The sequence below is a fragment of the Eumetopias jubatus genome, unplaced genomic scaffold (genome assembly GCF_037043125.1).
Source record: "Eumetopias jubatus isolate StellerSeaLion01/CBP00866 unplaced genomic scaffold, mEumJub1_p1.0 scaffold_7, whole genome shotgun sequence".
Taxonomy (NCBI): Eukaryota; Metazoa; Chordata; class Mammalia; order Carnivora; family Otariidae; genus Eumetopias; species Eumetopias jubatus.
In genome coordinates this window covers 141,342,436-141,360,163 of record NW_028274813.1, presented here as the reverse complement: position 1 = coordinate 141,360,163, position 17,728 = coordinate 141,342,436, and the positions used below count along the sequence as shown (strand labels likewise).

The 17,728-nt window shown below is 34.6% G+C and overlaps 1 long non-coding RNA gene across 1 annotated transcript; it reads right to left on the bottom strand.

Moving 5' to 3' along the window:
- Positions 1-9,847: 9,847 nt before the first annotated feature.
- LOC114223806 (uncharacterized) lies at positions 9,848-15,485 on the bottom strand. The gene is made up of 5 exons (XR_003612250.2): positions 14,735-15,485; positions 14,170-14,281; positions 12,823-12,973; positions 11,588-11,698; positions 9,848-10,749 (listed from the first exon to the last, which is right to left on the bottom strand). It is a non-coding gene; the product is annotated as an uncharacterized LOC114223806 (long non-coding RNA).
- Between the last annotated feature and the right edge of the window lie 2,243 nt (positions 15,486-17,728).

The window sequence follows — 17,728 nt, the reverse complement described above, 5'->3', positions numbered from 1 at the left end:
TATAAAGGGATCTTAAAGTTTGAAAGAAAAATGAATACATTTACATAGAAAGAAAACCCCAAAAAGCTATCAGCTCACCTTTCAGCAGAACCTTGGCAGGCTAGAAGACAGTGGCATGATACATTCAAAGTGCTGAAAGGTAAAAATCTGCAGCCCAAAATATTCTATTCAACAAGACTATCATTCAGAATAGAAGACTACATAAAGAGTTTCTCAGAAAAACAAAAACTAAAGTTCATGACTACTAAGCCAGCTCTACTAGAAATACTAAAGGTGACTGAGTGAAAAGGAAAGACCAGGGGACCCTGGGTGGCTCAGCAGGTTGAGTGACCAACTCTTGGTTTCAGCTCAGGTCATGATCTCAGGGGTCAAGAGATCCAACGCCATGTTGAATAAATCTTTTATTTAAAAAAAAAGGAAAGGCCATATGTAAGAGCATAAAAAGTAAAAAACATAAGAGCAGTAAAAATAACTATTTCTGGCAATGCCTAGGTGGCTCAGTTGGTTAAGCGTCTGCCTTAGGCACAGGTCATGATCCTGGGGTCCTAGCTCAGCAGGAAATCTGCTTCTCGCTCTCCCTCTGCTATTCTGTCTTTCTCTCTGTGTCAAATAAATAAATAAAATATTTTAAAAATAACTATTTCTATAAAAATCAGTCATGGTATTCATAAAATGAAAGGATGTAAAATATGATACCAAGTATCTCAAAACTGTAGGGGACAGAAGTAAACAATGAGTTCAACAATAAGCGACCATCAGCTTAATGTAGACTGCTATATGCAAAAGATGGAGTATATAAACCAAGTGGTAATCAATTAAAAATATATTAATAGATATGAAACACATAAAGAGTAAAGAACCCAAGTATATAGTAAAGAAAACAAAAACCTGGGGGTACATGGGTGGCTCAGTAGGTTAAACATCTGCCTTTGGCTCAGGTCATGATCCCAGGGTCCTGTGATCGAACCCCACATTGGGCTCCCTGCTCAGTGGGCAGTCAGCTTCTCCCTCTCTCTGCCTGCCACTCCCCCTGCTTGTGCTGTCAAATGAATAAATAAAATCTTAAAAAATAAATTGAAAGAGAAAGATCAGAAAAAAACCTACAGAAACTATTAAAACCCTAGAGGAGAATACAAGCAGTAACCTTTGTGACATTGGCCATAGTAATTTCTTACTAGATAGATAGGTCACCTGAGGTAAGGGAAACAAAAGCAAAAATAAATTATTGGTACTGCGTCACAGAGAAGGAAAAAAAAATCAAGAAAACTGAAGGACAACCAACAGAATGGGAGAACATGTTTGCAAACAACATATCTGATAAAAGGCTAATATCCAAAATACATAAAGAACTTATAAAACTCAACAACCAAAAACTGAATAATCTAATTAAAATACATTTTTCCCAGGAAGATAGGCAGATGGCTAACAGACACATGAAAAGATGCTCAACATCACTCGAAATCAAGGAAACACAAATCAAAACTACAATGAGATACCACCTCACACCAATCAGAATGGCTAATAATACAAAACAAGCAACAGCAGATGTTGGCAAGGATGGCAAGTATAAGGGGAACCCTCTTATACTGTTGGTTGGAATACAAACTGGTATAGCCATTCTGGAAGACAGTATGGAGGTTCCTCAGAAAGTTAAAAAAAAAAATAGAACTTCGTTACAATCTAGCAATTGCACTACTGGGTACTGACCTGAGAATACAAAAATACTAATTTAAAGGGATAAACACACCCCAATTTTTATATCAGCATTATCTAAAATAGCCAAAATATGGAAACAGCACAAGTGTCCATTGATGGATGGATAAAGGAGAAGTGGTATATATATACAACAGAATACTACTCAACCCTGAAAAAGAAGAAAATCTTGGCATTTGCAACATGGATAGAGCTAGAGAGTATTATACTAAGTGAAATAAGTCAGAGACATACCGTATGATTTCACATATATGTGGAATTTAAGAAAAAAAACGAACGTATGGAAAAAAAAGAGAGAAGCAAACAAAGAAACAGACTCCTAACTACAGATAACAAACTGATGGTTACCAGAGGGGAGGTGGATGGGATGATGAGTAAAATAGGTGATGGAGATTAAGGAGAGTACTTGAGATGAGTACTAGGTGTTGTATGCAAGTGTTAAATTAGTAAATTGTACACCTGAAACTAATATTAAGACAGTATGTTAACTAACAGGAATTTATTTGAAACCTCAAAAAAAAAAAACCAATCACAAAATAAGTAACAAAATGCAATAAATACATATCACTAAGTACTTTGAATGGAAATGGACAATATGCTCCAAAAGACATAGCATATAAGATTAGATGAAAAATCAAGACCCAGCATTCCCTGACTGGCTCAGAGGGTAGAGCATATGACTCTTCATCTTGGGGTCACGAGTTCAAGTCCCATGCTGGGCATAGACTTTACTTAAAAATATATAAAATATTAAAAAAAAAAACAACAAGGACCCATCTATATGGTACCTACAAGAGATTCATTTCAGACTGAAGTCATCCACAGAGTGAAAGTGAGATGGTGGAGAAACATTTATCATGCAAACTGGCTTAGCCAGAATAGCAATACTCGTAATGGACAAAACGGACTTTAAAACAAAGTCTGTAAAAGGAGACAAACATTTGGTCCCAGATGGCTGAGGAGTATGAAACCTTAGATTTTTCTGCTCCCAGGAATTCAGCTAGATAGCTATCAAATCATTCTGAACACCTGCAAATTCAACCTGAGATCTAAGAACAGAATAGCTTCAACTCTACAATAAAAAAGTAATCACTTTCTTCAAGGTGGAAGGTGTGGAGAAGTGAATCCCACTAGATATATGGGAAGTTAAATCATGGGGGGAGGGAGCCTCCATAAGCTGGCTACAAGAAAGTGATAGAGCAGCAGAGCACAAAATTAGAACTTTTAGAAGTCTGCTCCTGTGAGGGAAGTCACTGCCTGAAAGGCACTCAGCTGGCAAAACCAAGTGAAATCCTAGGCGGGGCAGTGTGGACTTAGGACGCAAGGGTCACAAGAAGACAGGGAGTGCCTAAGTGAGACAGTTTCCAGGCATCTGAAGAGGGGAGCCAGCTACAATCAGGGACCCCAGGACTGGGCTTTCAGCTCAGGGTTGCCATATACATTGAACCACAGCACAGTTTGGGGACTGCTCCCTGAGCAGGGGCCCAGCAAGGGCAAAATTAGCAAGACCCCCTTCTTCCCCAGGAAGAAGCAGTGCATATATATAAAGTTTTTCTTTCTTTACAATTTTAGGATGCAGTTTCTTCTAACAGACCAAAATACTCCCAGAATATAGTTTATGGCTCTGTTCTCTTCACCTGTCTGATCATATTTTATTTTTCTTCTTTTGTTTTGTTAAAGCCTTTATTAATTTTCATTTTTAGTTACATTCTGTCCTTTCAATTTATTTTATTTTTGTATATATGTTTTTTTCTTTATAATTTGAGATGTAGTTTTTTCTAACAAATTGACCAAAATACACTGAGGATATAATATATTGCTCTGTTCTGTTCACCTGTCTATACTCCTTTTCTCTTTGAATTTTCATTTTTACAGTAAATTCTATCCTTTCATTGTATTTTATTTTTGTAATACACTAATCAGAAGAGAACCAAAACCAAAAAACTAATCAATAAAAAATTTTTAAAAAAGAGAATATAATCAGACAGGTGAACACAGTAGAGCAATACACCAGATCCTGTGTATATTTTGGTTTGTTTGTTAGAAAACTAGATCCCAAAATTGTAAAGAAAGAAGAATGGAATAATATAGTCTTGGTTTCAGGTCTCTTCTGATTTATTTAGTGTATATTTTCCTGGGGTTATTGTTACCATTTTACATTTTGTTCTCTCGTTCATCTACTCTTCTCTGGACAGAATGACAAGATGTAAAAACTCTCCTCGAAAAACAGAACAAGAGGTAGTACTGACTCCAATGGACCCAATCACTTTGGATAAGTAAGATATCAAAACTAGAGTTAAGAATAATGATTATGAAGATAGTAGCTGGGCTTGAGAAAAGCACATAAGACACTAGAGAATCCTTTTCTGGAGAAATAAAAGAACTAAAATCTAATCAGGTCAAAATCAAAAAGGCTATTAATGAGATGGAGTAAAAAATGGAGGCTCTAAAGCCTAGCATAAATGGGGCAGAAGAGAGAATTAGTAATATAGAAGACAAATGATGGAGAATAAAGAAGCTGAGAAAAAGAGAAACAACTACTAGATCACAAGGGGAGAATTTGAGAGATAAGTGATGCCATAAAGAGAAACAATGTTAGAATAAATGGGATCCCAGAAGAAGAAGAAGGGTGAGGGGCAGAAGGTATAATGGAGCAAATTAGAGAACTTCTCTAACCTGGGGAAGGAAAAAAAAATTCACATCCAGAATCACAGAGAAACCCCCTCAAAATCAATAAAAATAGGTTAACACCTTGACATGTAATAGTGACACTTGCAAATCTCAGAGACAAAGAGAAAATCCTGAAAGCAGCTTGGGACATGAGGTCTGTAACACAGAAGGATAGAAACCTTAGACTGGCAACAGGCTTATTCAGAGACTGGCAGGCCAGAAAGGACTGGTATGATATAATCAAGGTGCTAAATGAGAAAAATTATGTGGCCAAGAATACATTATCAACCTGGAATATCATTCAAAATAGAAGGAGAGATAAAAAGCTTCCAGGACAAACAGAAACTAAAAGAATATGTGATCACTAAACAAGCCCTACAAGAAATATTAAAAGGGATCCTTTAAGCGAAGAGCCCAAAAGTAACATAGACTAGAAAGGAACAGAGAAAATATACAGAAATGGTGACTGTATAAGTAATATAATGGCAGAAATTCGTATCTTTCAGTAGTTACTCAATGTAAATGGGCTAACTGCCCAAACCAAAACACACAAGGTATCAGATTGGATAAAAAAGCAAGACCCCAATGATATGCTCTCTACAACAGACTCATTTTAGACCCAAAGACATGTCCAGTTGAAAGTCAGGGGGTGGAAAACATTTATCATGCTAACTGACATCAAAAGGAAGCTGGGGTAGAAATCCTTGTATCAGACAAATTAAATTTTAAACCAAACAATGTAATAAGAGATGAGGAAGGACACAATACCATAATAAAGGAATCTATAAAATAAGAAAATCTAATAATTGTAAATATTTATGCCCTAACATGGGAGCAACCAAATACAGAAACCAACTAATAACAAAATTAAAGAAACACATGGATAATGCAATAAAATGACGGATCATCTACGCAGAAGATCAACAAGGAAACAAAGGCTTTGAATGACACGTTGGACCAGAGGACCTTCACAGATATATTCAGAGCATTCCATCCTAAAGGAGCAGAACATATTCTTCTCAAGTGCACATGGAACATTCTCCAGAATAGATCACATACTGGGTCACATATCAGGTCTCAACAGGTACCAAAAGATTGGGATCATCCCTTGCATATTTTCAGACCACAATGCTTTGAACCTAGAACTCAATCACAAGAGAAAATTTGGAAAGAACTCAAATACATGGAGGTTAAAGAGCATCCTACCAGGAAATGGATGGGTCAACCAGGAAATTAAAGAAGAATTTTAAAAAATCATGGAAACAAATGAAAATGAAAACACAACTGTTCAAAACCTTAGGATGCAGCAAAGGCAGTCCTAAGCGGGAAGAATATAACAAAGAAGGATTTCTCAAGAAACAAGAAAGGAGATGTCTCAAATACACAAGCTAACCTTACACCTAAAGGAGCTGTAGAAAGTACAGCAAATAAAGCCTAAACCTAGCAGGAGAAGAGAACTTAAAAAGATTAGAGCAGAAATCAATGAAATAGAAACCAAAAGAACAGGAGAACAGATCAAAAAACTAGGAACTGGTTCTTTGAAAGAATGAGTAAGATCAATAATCCCCTGGCCAGACTCATCAAAAGAAAAAGAGAAACGACCCAGATAAAAAAAATAATGAAAGAGGAGAGATCAGAACCAACACCAGAGAAATACAAACAATAGGAACATATTATGAGCAACTATATGCCAACAAATTAAACAATGTGGAAGAAATGGATGCATTCCTAGAAATGTATAAACTACCAAAACTGAAACAGGAAGAAATAGAAAACCTGAACAGACCTATAACCAGCAAAACAACTGAAGTAATCAAAAATCTCCCAACAAACAAGAGTCCAAGGCCAGATGACTTCCCAGGGGAATTTTACCAGACATTTAAAAAAGAAATAATACCTATTCTTCTGTAGCTGTTTCAAAAAATTGAAATGGAGGGAAATCTTCCAAACCCATCCTATGAGGCCAGCATTACCTTGAATCCAAAATCAAACAAAGACCCCAACAAAAAGGAGAATTATAGACCAATACCCCTGATAACATGGATGCAAAAATTCTCACCAAAATACTAGCCAGTAGGACCCAACAGTACATTAAAAAGATCATTCACCATGAACAAGTGGGATTTATTCCTGGGTTGTAAGGGAAGGTTCAACATCAGCAAAATCAATGTGATACAATACATAAATAAAAAAATACGATCCTCTCAACAAATGCAGAAAAAGCATTTGAGGGCACCTGTGTGGCTCAGTCATTAAGCGTCTGCCTTCGGGTCAGGTCATGATCGCAGGGTCCTGGGATTGAGCATTGGGCTCCCTGCCCAGCGGGAAGCCAGCTTCTCCCTCTCCCACTCCCCCTGCTTGTGTTCCCTCTCTCGCTCTCTCTCTCTCTGTCAAATAATTAAAATCTTAAAAAAAAAAAAAAAAAAACATTTGACAAATACAGCGTGCTTTCATGATTTAACTCTCCACAGTTTAGGGACAGAGGGAACATACCTCAGTATCATAAACGCCATATAGAAAAAGCCCACAGCAAATATCATTCTCAATGTGGTTTTTGAAAAACTGAGAGCTTTTCCCCTTAGGTCAGGAACACAGTGGCTATCACCACTCTTGTTCAACACAGTGCTTGAAGTCCTAGCCTCAGCAATCAGACAACAAAAAGAAATAGAAGGCATCCAAATGAGCACAAAAGACTCATCTCACTCTTCGCAGATGACATGACCCTCTAGTGGAAAACCCAAAAGACCCCATCCCAGAATTGCTAAAACTCATACACGAATTCAGCAAAGTTGCAAGATACAAAATCAATGCACATGTATCAGTTGCATTTCTATACACGAACAAGACTGAAGAAAGAAATTAAGGAATTGATCCCATTTACAAATTGCACCAAAACCCATAAGATACCTAGGAATAAACATAAACCAAAGAGGTAAACGGTCTATACTCTAAGAAAATACAGAAGTTATAAAAGAAATTGAGGAAGACACAAGAAAATGGAAAAATGTTCCATGCACATGGATTGGAAGAACAAATATTGTTAAAATGTCTATGCTACCTAGAGCAATCTAAACATTCAATGCAATTCCTATTACAATACCATCAAGTTTTTTCACAGACCTGGAACAAACAATCCTAAAATTTGTATGGAACCAGAAAAGACCACAGATAACCAAAGGAATATTGAATAAGAAAACCAAAGCTAGTGGCATCACAATTCCAGCCTTCAAGCTCTATTACAAAGCTGTCATCATCAAGACAGTATGGTAGGGGCACAGAAACAGACACATAATTCAAGTAAGACAAAATCATGGTGGGAGACAACCCGTAAGAGACTCTTAACTCTAGACAACAAGTTGCTGGAGGGGAGTTGGGTGGGGGGATGGGGTAACTGGGTGATGGGCATTAAGGAGGACACATGATGTAATGAGAGCACTGGGTGTTACATGCAACTGATGAATCACTAGCTCTACTTCTGAAACTAAGAAAAAAGTCTTTTGTCAAAAAAATTACAATTTGTGAAACACCGTGTATTAATTATTGCAGGCAACAATACAGTCTAAAATTTACAGATAAAAGTATTAACAGTATTTGTAGTATCTTCCCCTAAGAATACTTATTATATAGCACTATGTAATCAAAGTAACATTGCTAGTCACAAGGTACATCAACAGTATGTGATCTCTAGTGGTGAATTCAGAAGGGAGTACCATTTCTGTAGTAATCTTATGCACAACCGAAATTTCAATGACAAAAATCACACAAACCCATAAGGAGTAATATCAATAGTTAGATATTTTGTAGATTCTTCAAAAACATCAAAATTGTGAAAAATCAAAGAACACTGGGCAAGTGCCCCAAGAAAAGGGACATTAAGGAGACTATGACAACTAGATGCAATGTGGGATTCCACTTTCAATCATGGATTATAAAAAGATCAGTTAACAGGAGTATATCAATTTCCTGGCTTAGATAACTGTGTAATACAAATGAACGATGTTAATATAAGAAGGTAGAGAACAATATACATTTTTGTAATCCAAAAGTTATTTGAAAATAAAAATTAAAAAATTATTGTTAGTACTTCTTGTTTCCAGGCTATAAAAAATAATACTCCAAACATTTTGGTAGAGCAGGTACACCAAATACAAAAACCTGACAAAAACAGAATAGAAGCTGTTTGTTTAGGGTATTTTCAGAAATTGCAAATAAAATTGTAACAATTATAATAGGGAAATGTTTATGAATATACATACACAAACAAATAGAAACGCACATTCACACATACAAAAAATATAGTTCAAGAATGTTCGTTTTTAGGAAAAGTTAGTTTTTAGCCTAACCAATAATTATAATGGCAACTAAGATCACCTATAATACATGACAAATACAAATCATTTTATTAAACTGTCAACAAATTTTGCCAAAAATGCCCAGTAAAGATAGGAAAGTTACCTAAAATGACCCTTAACTAAACGAAACTTAAACTAATAGGATTAATATTCACTGTCAAATAAGCAAGGGCCATTTCTTCTTCCATAAATTCTGTAAGAACCATGAATTAAAAAAGAAAAGCAAAATTTTGGAATTTTAATGAAATGTCACTAGAAAAGTAAACAAAAATATCTCATATATAAGTAAGAAAATAAAGTAGTTGTACAATCCCCATCACTACATTAACAAAACTATGAAATGACTGGGACTGAATAAAAAAATTACACCAGCAGTTTTCCAACATAACAATTTGATTAAAAATAGAATGACGTACCTTGCAGTTGGATAAGATGACTCAATTTTAAAGAGATCTATTCTCTCCTAATTAATCTATTAAATTTGGTGCAAATGAAAGTAAAACTGCATTTTTTTCCAACTTGCAAAATAATTTTAAGCATCAATTGAGAGAAAAAAATGTGACTATAGACAGGGGATATTCTGAAAAAAAGAAGAGAAATGAGATAGATCTCAATGGAATAGGCTAAAAATCATCAATAATTTTAAAGTATCAATAGACAGTAAGGCAAACAGAGAAATGCAGTTGATTATATGTGGGAATTCCTAAATAACCTTAAGTCAAGGTAAATCATTTGAGTAGATAATGCTTTAAAACTACAGTAATGATTAATGGAAAAAATAAAATGACAGAATTAACTGACCAAAAAATGGAAGAAAATACAAAGAATGCATGAGAGTGATGTACACGTTTTTGAATAAAAACACAAAACTCAAAAGGCATAAAGCAGAACATTATTATATTTGAATACACAACTTCTGTACAACCAAAAAGTAAAACATCACAGTAAACGGTGATGAGAACCACATGGTATTTCATTAGCAATGCATGGCAAATGTTTAACATCCTTAGTCATAAATGATATTTTAGAAACCAGTAACAAAAATACTAATATTCTGAGGGAAATGAAAAAAAAAAAAAACCCACAGAGGAAAACGAAATAAGTGACTAGTAAGGTTTAAGGACATATGAAGATGACTGAACTGAACAGTAAGGGAAGGAAAGCAATTTTTTTGTAATACCACATTTTCAAAGATTAAAATATTGAAATATGTTTCTACTGTTCAAGAAAACAGAAGTCTCATAAACAAATAGTGGGAGACAAGATTGATGAGGACAATTTATACCATTTGGGGAAAATTTCTACTGTTGACTCAGAATATAAATTTTGGATATACTTAATTCCAATAAGGTGGAAATGCTAAGACTGTTTTCAACAAATTAGCCAGAGAAATTAAAAATTATTTCTATATAAAGCATGTAACTGCCTAGAAAATTTGTAGCTAATATATGTATCCAAAAGACTACTAGCGTAACCATTTGTTCATCAATATACCCCAAAAGCATATGCACAAAACTCCATTAACAGTAGATAATGTTGGGAAGTAGAATTAGGAGGGGAAAAAAGCATTTAAGTAAAAAATACTATCCTTCACAAATTTCTGTGCCTTTTGAAATATGGAAAAAGGTAATTTTTTTATCAATCAATTTTAAATTTACCCTGTAGTAAGTGAAAATTATAAATATATGCACTTTATACTTATGGGAACACTCAAATGAAGCCTTGCAATCACACCATCCTGAGCATTTCTGTATAATAACATCTCCCACATTCAAGCTCCTGAGATTTAGTCCAGTGTCAATAATGAAAACATTCAACATGCCTGGTTACAATTCCCTCCAATGACACTCTTTAGGACTTTCAAACTTGAGCTTTCTCAGTCCAGTTTTTCTGATCTGTGAGGAATAGCCACTCCAACACATGAAACAGAAGTCTCCATACATTATGAAGACTGTCTTTTGGATTTGAAGATGGTGACAGAAGCAAGAGCATCAGTTTTCTGTTAAGTCATCACCTGAGAGAACACATTAGGAAATGGCTAAAAGTTAGAAACAACACTTTTACACAATTATCAGTAGGAGCTAATAAAATTAGGTACAATGAAATGCAACAGCCATTTAATTGTGAAAAAATAATAGATGGATCAGATTTTGAATTTCTTTTTTTTTATTTTTTTATTGTTATGTTAATCACCATATATTACATCATTAGTTTTTGGTGCAGTGTTCCATGATTCATTGTTTGTGCATAACACCCAGTGCTCCATGCAGAACGTGCCCTCCTCAATACCCATCACCAGGCTAACCCATCCCCCTACCCCCCTCCCCTCTAGAACCCTCAGCAGATTTTGAATTTCTAATAAGGCTAGAGATAGTAACTACACTTATTGTGTTGACCATTGCGATTCACCATCACTATTCACTACTGATACACCTGAAGCTAATGTAACATAGCATGTCAACTTTAAAAAAAGCCAGTTCTTTCTTCTCATACCCTGATAATTCTCATGTTATGTCTCTGTTCAACTATGTATTTGAATGGTTGCTTGTATCTCTAGATTGCTTATTCACATACAGAATTATTTCATGTAATCTATACGCATTTCTGTACAAGAAACAGGACAGCAATGCCAAAAAGTTCCAAAAAAATAAGAAAGAGACCTCAGTCCATTTGATGAGAAAAAATGGTAACTATACTAAAGATATAGATGCTACAATGGAACTTCAGAATAGATTTAGATCTTAACCCATTATTCCAGCTGGCTACCACAAAACTGTTGAGTAGGCACTTCCCCCAAGAAGTCCTTAATCTTCTATTTAGTCATGATTAATCCTAAGGAATAAAGTCTTCACCTTTAAGGTTATCCTGGGATCAACAGGTAGGCAGCCAAGGCCCTCTGAAAAACAATGTCTAAGGAATTCGTCTGCATTCACGCTTGGCCTCATATCCCGTGAATTAACCTTCTAGAGGGGCACAGTGGGAAAAGAAAGAAAAATGAGAATCCTAAAACTCTTGATCCATCAGGAGCTGGGATACACTATTTGCTATAACATCAATGATTTCCTTAACAACTGCTCCCTTTCACACTTCCTATAGTTCACTGTTTTAGTTACTTCTAAGATTACATATTTCAGCATCAGCTTAGCGCACCTGGGCTCTTCCCTCTTTTGCATTCCTCTAACTCACTTAATCCCAAAAATGTAATTTTTTTTCTCCAAGTTATCTTTTGCGTAATTTATTCCCAAAGTCACAAAACAATTCAGTAAAACTTTACTCTATGCCAGACAATGTGTAAGATATTTGTTGAAAAATATCTGCAAGAAATTCAAAATGTGTGAGAAGTGAGATTCTCAAAATTAATTGAACTCATAAAGATAGATATATGATTTGATAGGAATATTGTGAATGGATCCCAAAATTAAAAAAAAAATAAAATTCTAAAGTTCCACAGCTGTAGGTCTTAACTACTGTGCCTTCTTTTATCTGGTCTTATATGAAACTACAGGTCAGCAGTTACCTTGGCCCTACCCCACCATGAGATGGGATCTCTACTAGAATTCTGGGTGGTCATATAACAATGTTAGCCAACAAAATATGGCAGAATTGGTACTACGTGACTTCTAATTTTCATTCACAAAGGCCACATGCCACTTTCCCAAGGCTCTCTTCTAATACTCATTTTTATGATACTTCCTCCGGGTAAACTCTTTTAAAGGTGCTCTAATCTAAGCCCAGCCTTCCAAGTCATCCCAAACCAAGCACAAAACATATGTGTGAAGGAGGGTCCAGATGATTCCAGCCCTTAGCTGTTTGAATCATTGTTAACACTGGTTCTTCCCACCTGATTCCACATTCTGGCACTATCAGAAATCTTCACACACAGAATTCATTAAATAACAACACAATAGAAGCTTTATGCCACCAAGTTTGAGGATTATTTATTACTCAACAATATGTAACCTGAACAGATCTCATTCCCCACTAGCTGCCACCAAAAATTCATTAATCTTAAAAAGAGTCATAAAATTAACTCCTGTATAACCGAAGTGTCCCTCCCTGAATCAAATGAGCACTTATCTGTTCTTACAATAATTTCGCCAAGGGGTATTCCTGGGACCAGATATCGGAGGTGAAGAACACATGAATGAATAATACTGTCAATGAGAGGTCTGGTGATACCAATTCTTGCAATTACGAACAAAGAGGGCAGAAGTGTGTATTCATGGAACTATCATCTCCTGATAGGAAGAAAAAAGAAACATTGTAAGGTAAGATATACACCAATGTCATAGAATATCTAAAGCAGCAGATAAGTGGAAGCTCATCTTGAACTTTGTTATAAATTTCTCTTAATGCTTAGAAACAATACCTCATCAATCAATCCCACAGCTGATGTAACTCTCCAACATCAGCCATTACTTTACCAATATTTTTAAGTTTTTATTTAAATTCCAGTTAGTAACATACAGTGTACTACTAGTTTCAGATGTACCGTTTAGTGATTCAACCCCTCCATACAACACCACTTGCTCATCACAACTGCCCTCCATAATCCCCATCGCCTATTTCATCCATTCCTCTTACCTACTTCCCCCTGGTGACCATCAGTTTGTTCGCTTTACTCAAGACTCTGTTTCTTGGTTTGCCTCTGTCTCTTTCTTCCCTTTGCTAGTTTGTTTTGTTTCTTAAATTCCCCATGAGTGAGATTATATGGTATTTGTCTTTCCTTATTGACAAATATATGACTGCAATCTACCTCACTGCAAATGGCAAGGTCTCATTCTTATTTTATGGCTGATTAACATTCCATTGTTTATTTACCACTTCTTCCTTATCCATTCATCAGTTGATGGACACTTGGGCTATTTTCATAGTTTGGCAATTGTAGATAATGCTGCTATAAACACTGGGGTGCAGGTATCCCTCTGGATTAGTATTTTTGTATTCTCTACATAAATGCCTCATGGTTCAATTGCTGAACCATATTTTTAACTTTTTGAGGAATCTCCACGCACTTTTCCACAGTGGCTGCACCAGTTTGCATTCCCACCAACAGTCCAACCCACCAACAGTCCAAGAGTGTTCCCCTTTTTTTTTCAATTTCCATGAACTTCTCCCTTTAACACACTATGAAATTTACTTGCAAAAATTCTTTCTGCCCAGCTAATGAACAATTGATCACTTTCTTTATAACATTACTTATGTTACTGTATTTGATTATAAATAAGGTAATTAATTGAAAGAATACACAAATAATCTCCTACATTCCACATATCCTCCACATCTCTATTTCAGTAAAATTATCTTTGGAAAGAATTAATTTTCTAATTCTCAGACATGGTTGAATATTCCAAAGTCTGCACCAGTGATATTTTCCTGAGCCTAGACAAAGCCTTGTCCTAAAACAGCATTTCTTGATCCAGTACCTTCTTACCTGTGGTTCCCAGATAAGACTTTTAAATTGAGGAAGTCCATAGCATGAGGAATGTTCCTGATGTCAGCTGTCCTCAGGTTATGTATAAATCTCTTCTTTTCATCATGTACATCTGATAATTAAGTATACAATGTAGCCAGTTACAAATGGGACACCAGGACACACAAGTTAGGATGACTTCAGAATTATCAGGAATAGCGAATGGAGATAAACAAGCAGTTAATAGCACAGTAACTTTTAAAAATTTTTCTTACCTTATCAGTGAATATTTAACACAAATTTATTGAAATGTTTCTCATGTTTATTCTGAATATATTAAAAAATGTAAGGACCTACTTGAAATCCTGACAGACTCAACTACCATATAAGAAAGTAAAGAATCCATTCTCCAATTACTCCCATTAAGAGTAACTTACTCCAATACTCTCCCTCAAACAATGCGATCTAGTCAGTAACCAGAAATATGGCAATGCATTATGAAAATTTACCCTTTACAAAAAGTTTCGATGACTTATTTTAATCATTCATGTGATTGTAAACTCAAATCTAATTGTTTAGCACCTACCTCAAATCCCATCTTCTCCCATACTCTCTTCTTGGATCCCACAATACTGTTTCAGTGTGTATAACTCTCTGCTGTACTAGAGTCTCTAAATTACACGTTCTTCGTGATCACTCACAAACTATTCAGAATGGCCACTGGGAATACAAAATTGGATATAACAGCCCAATACTCCCAAGATGTCAACAGGCAAGGATACAGAGAGGCACAACTTGGTTGTATCTTTAAAATTCCCTTTTGTTGTTTTAATGTTCCTTTTGAAATATCTTTAAAATTTCAATGCAGAAAGCAGATGCAGTCCTTCCATTCCCAACTCTCTACACAGTAATGTTAAATTTTTGCCGTATGATCTTCCAGACAACTTTCAACAATTCATATATTTATTTCAGATTGTCAGGTAGCAATATACAGATAACTAACAATGTTTTACCATTTAACTTACACATGTAGAAAAATCTTAAGATTGCTAAAATAATCACCAATATAATAACACTGATGAGTCAGCATTACTTAACTCTGTAATCATGTCAGGATAATTACATTCCTCAGGAATAGTAAATATTACCATTTCCATTAGAACAATGAGAGGCATATGGACACACCTCTGTAAACACACTATTAGTTGATATTTGTTCAAAAAATGAAATAATTTAAAATATCCACTTAAAACACCCTTTCACATGAGAATATCTTCCAGTGTTTAAATTATATTCATATGATGAAAGATACAACCATTATGATCTTATATTTCAGATGCTCAATTATTTGATCAGGAATCAAATTATTTGATACTCAATATATAACATACTTTCTTCATTGTAAATTTGAGACTTGGAATAGATAAAATCCCAGCAGCAAGTTATACCACTTCAAATATTTACACACTTGAATTTCAACTATTATTGTCAAATTGCTGTTCAAAAAATAAACGAATTTATATCTTCATTTATACTTTTTCTTTCTAAGCAATTTTCATAATTTATTACAGGCTACTAAGATGGAACACTTTCGACATTTATTTGACTATTGCATAACATACAAATATAATTACACACTGGACATTTTCAAAAAGCTCTTAGAATAATAAATATTCAAAATCACAGAAATTCTATTTTCATTTAGATGTATATATACATGGTAAAAGAAGAGGAAACACATATGGAGCTACTTAACAATTTTATATTAAAAATAACATACACTTAGATATACCATGAAGCAGGATTATAAAATGTTTAAGCTTAGATTCGAAATACTATGTCCATAATTTTCAAAAAAATAAAATGCAAAGCAATAAGCTAATGAATGAGAATGAGAATACCATCAGATTTATACTCCTAAAACTAATTTTACTGTATACAGGTGCTTAACATTTATATTATATATGTATATGCACATACACATACAAATTTGTGATAAGTAGATCTTTATAACATAGTAAAATAATTACCTAGCAATACAAGTCCTTTTTTAAAATAAGTTTTTATTTTATCCATGATGACTATTTAAATTCTTCTTTTGAAAATTCAAATAGCAGATTTCTAAAACATTTTTTCTCATTTTTATTTTTATTTATTTTTTTGATCTTTTTTTACAAATTTTATTATGTTATTCACCATACAATACATCATTAGTTTTTGATGTGGTGATCCACAATCGTTTTCGTGTAACACCCAGTGCTCCATGCAGTACGTGCCCTCCTTAATACCCATCACCAGACTAACCAATCCCCCCTTCCCCCTCCCCTCTAAAACCCTGTTTGTTTCTCAGAGTCCATAGTCTCTCATGGTTCATCTCTCCCTCTGATTTCCCCCCTTCATTTTTCCCTTCCTTCTCCTAATGTCCTCCCTGCTATTCCTTATGTTCCACAAATAAGTGAAACCATAGGATAATGGACTTTCTCTGCTTGACTTATTTCACTTAGCATAATCTCCTCCAGTCCCATCCATGTGGATGTAAAAGTTGGGTATTCATCCTTTCTGATGGCTGAGTGATATTCCATTGTATATATGGACCACAACTTCTTTATCCATTCATCTGTTGAAGGGCATCTCGGCTCTTGCCACAGTTTGGCTATTGTGGACGTTGCTGCTATGAACATTGGGGTGCATATGGCCCTTCTTTTCACTATATCTGTGTCTTTGGGGTAAATACCCAGTAATACAAGTATCTTTTAACAATTAACATATCTGTGATTTTAAACCACAATTCCCTTTCTCATGTCTTCCTTCTTCTTTCTAAGGATAAAGTACATCCTGGGTATTTTCACTCATTTTGTAAGTATAAAATCTAATCCTTTCTTCTACATGAGAACGGAACAATCTGTAGAAAAAGTAAGCAATCTGTCTATCCCTCTGCCCAAAAACCCACCAACAAACATCAAAATGTTACATAACACTAAAAGAACAATTATTAATTACTTATTACACTGACAAAATATTTAGAAAAAAACAATTTATGGTATTTGACAATGAAATATTTATAAATGTATATGATGTGAAACTCATGCATCTGGAAAAATTAGGTATTTATAAATATATTCATCTGTTATTTACAAAGTTGTCTTGAATGTTGTCATGCAGTCCAGTTAAATACGAAACTGAATAGCTTGAAGAGGGAGAATAAAATTTCTTACATAACATATTTCCTATAATTAAAACACATAATGCCCTTTCAGCAATACAGCTATAAAATAACTGACTTAGGATTTTTAATGTATAATAGTGCATGATAAATACAAGGACTAAGCAGTGATTAAAATGTAAAATTTTCTTTTAGAGTACGCAAGAGTGGAAGTACACCCTTTTAACGTTCTCCCCCTAACAACTCAATAAATAGATACCAAAATATGTATAGTTCAAGAAACCTAAAATTGTTATCAATTGCAATGCTATTACAATACTTGATAACAATGACTATGAAAGTTTACAATGAATTATTTACAAAATTATACCTTGTGAGACTCTACACATCTAGAAAGACTAGATGTTAAAAATTAAA